This window comes from Mus pahari, chromosome 7 (genome assembly GCF_900095145.1).
Source record: "Mus pahari chromosome 7, PAHARI_EIJ_v1.1, whole genome shotgun sequence".
Classification (NCBI taxonomy): domain Eukaryota; kingdom Metazoa; phylum Chordata; class Mammalia; order Rodentia; family Muridae; genus Mus; species Mus pahari.
The window spans coordinates 79,178,807-79,181,091 of NC_034596.1; the positions used below are offsets into that span (position 1 = coordinate 79,178,807).

At 49.0% G+C, this 2,285-nt stretch overlaps 1 pseudogene; it reads left to right on the plus strand.

Moving 5' to 3' along the window:
• The first annotated feature begins 1,732 nt into the window (after positions 1-1,732).
• Positions 1,733-2,283, plus strand: LOC110324059 (annotated as a pseudogene).
• The last annotated feature ends 2 nt before the right edge of the window (positions 2,284-2,285 follow it).

Here is a 2,285-nt window from a genome sequence, read left to right on the forward strand (position 1 = left end):
GTGGCTCATAACCATCCGTAACAAGATCTGACTCCCTCTTCTGGAGTGTCTGAAGACAGCTACAGTGTACTTACATATAATAAATAAATAAATTTTAAAAAAAACCAAAAAAAAAAAACCAACAACAAAAAAAACAAGCTATGCAGCTATTGAATAGCTAAAATCTAAAACAAGCAACAACAACTTTCAACAACCATGAACAATAAAAACTGTCACTGCTGTTAGGGATGCAGAGGGTACAACCATGTCAGAAGACAGCTTGTCACTACCACCACAGGATCCAGCAATGACACTCCTTGGTGCTTACCTAAATGCATGTCCCCACAAATGCTAACTAATGATTATCGGAGCTTGGCTCATGAAATCCAAAGCATGGAAGCAACCAAGATGTCCTCCGATAAACCAACCAGGTAACTCGTTACCTTCCCTCCTTTTGTACCTGTTAATCAGAATGTGTCATACATGTGTGTGCTTGGGAAAGTGCCATTCCAAGGTAACCGCCTTCGTGGCATCATTGCCAAAGGGGCCTCATCTAAAGGCTTAGAAGAAATAAGGTGTCTCCAGGCAAGCACACAGATCAGAACGGTATAGATCAGCCTTGAGGAGAGGGGTCTGGAATACGGAAAGCCATGAGAATGTGAGATGTCTGTCTCTCTGGAGAGGTTTAAAGTGTAAAATTTAGGTGGGAAAATGAGGGAGGAATCCACTGAACTTCCTGGCCATTTGTCCTGGTTTTCCTGAAAGAAACCAGGACAGGCAGGGACCATTCAATAAGCCTCCCCCACGCCACATTCTAGGGGTTCTATACTCATGGAGGAAGGCGAAGGGCACATTAGTCCTGCATAGGTCTCCCCAGAGTGCCAGAGGGGAGAGGATGAAGCAGGTGGAGGCTATCAGCAACTGAGGGGCTGGGACTGAGAAGAGACCCCGAGACTGTCTGGGACATCCAGTGCCACACACAGCCTGACCCTGGGAAATCTAGACTGCATGAACCATTCTCGCAAAGGCAGAAGGACAGACAGATTAGAATGAGTTGGGACAGAGTCTCCTGGGGGGGGGGTGTCTCCTGGAAGGGGAGTTAGGAACCTGCTTTCTGTCTGATGACCATGGAGGTCACAAGGACTCCGATTCTAGGGGATGTGAGAACAGTTGCAGTCAAGGTCACACTTGTGACTGCCCCGGTCACACTTCACTCAGATGAAGAGAACTGGCACTCCATTTCCCCCACAGACTCACTGCCCCCTAGTTTCTGAATGCTTCCAGCAGAATGGTTGCTGGGGGTGGGTAGAGGTGAGCACAGGCCCAGTGTAAGCTGTTCCATTCTGTTCATATAACCAGTGCTGACCCAGGGAACCTGGTCAGCCATCCTGATTTTGTAACATTACTCTGTTGATAAAAGTCACCGGAGTGGCACCTGATGGAGTCACCCTCCCAATGTTCGGGCTGTGTTGGAACTGGGGCAAAGTTCATGGCAGGCTCTCAACTGGGTGACTTCTGCTCACAGCTCTGGGAAGTGAGCCAAGAACAGGGTTAACTGCATAATGTCTGTGCACCCTGGCAGCCAGCGGCTGTGTTAAAACCAAGCCATCCATTTAAGCTAACCTCTCTCAAGGGAGATACATAAGATCTCAATTTCAGGGAGTGCCGCTGGGATTGCAGGCAGGGGAGGTCGCGCAGCCGCTTCATTGCTACTAGCGCTGTGAGCAGTCCAGGCTAGAGCAGGCCGGCCATCATGCCATGCTACAGGCGGTATGGAGGAGAAACCAAGGCAACCTGGGAACTGGTGCTGGTAAAGGAGAGTTAGAGAGGGCATTCAGTTACTATGGGCCCTTAAGAACTGTATGGATTGCCAGAAACCCTCCAGCATTCGCCTTTGTGGAATTTGAAGACCCTAGAGATGCAGAGGATGCAGTTCGAGGATTGGATGGGAAAGTGATTTGTGGTTCTCGAGTGAGGGTTGAACTATCAACAGGCATGCCTCGGAGATCTCGTTTTGATAGGCCACCTGCCCGACGTCCCTTTGATCCTAATGATAGATGCTATGAGTGTGGTGAAAAGGGACATTATGCTTATGATTGTCATCGCTATAGCCGACGAAGAAGAAGCAGGTCACGATCTAGATCACATTCCCGATCCANGGGAAGGCGGTACTCTCGCTCCCGCAGCAGGAGCCGAGGAAGGAGGTCAAGATCAGCATCTCCTCGACGATCAAGGTCTGTGTCTCTTCGTAGATAAAGATCAGCTTCACTCAGAAGATCTAGGTCTGGTTCTATAATAGGATCGAG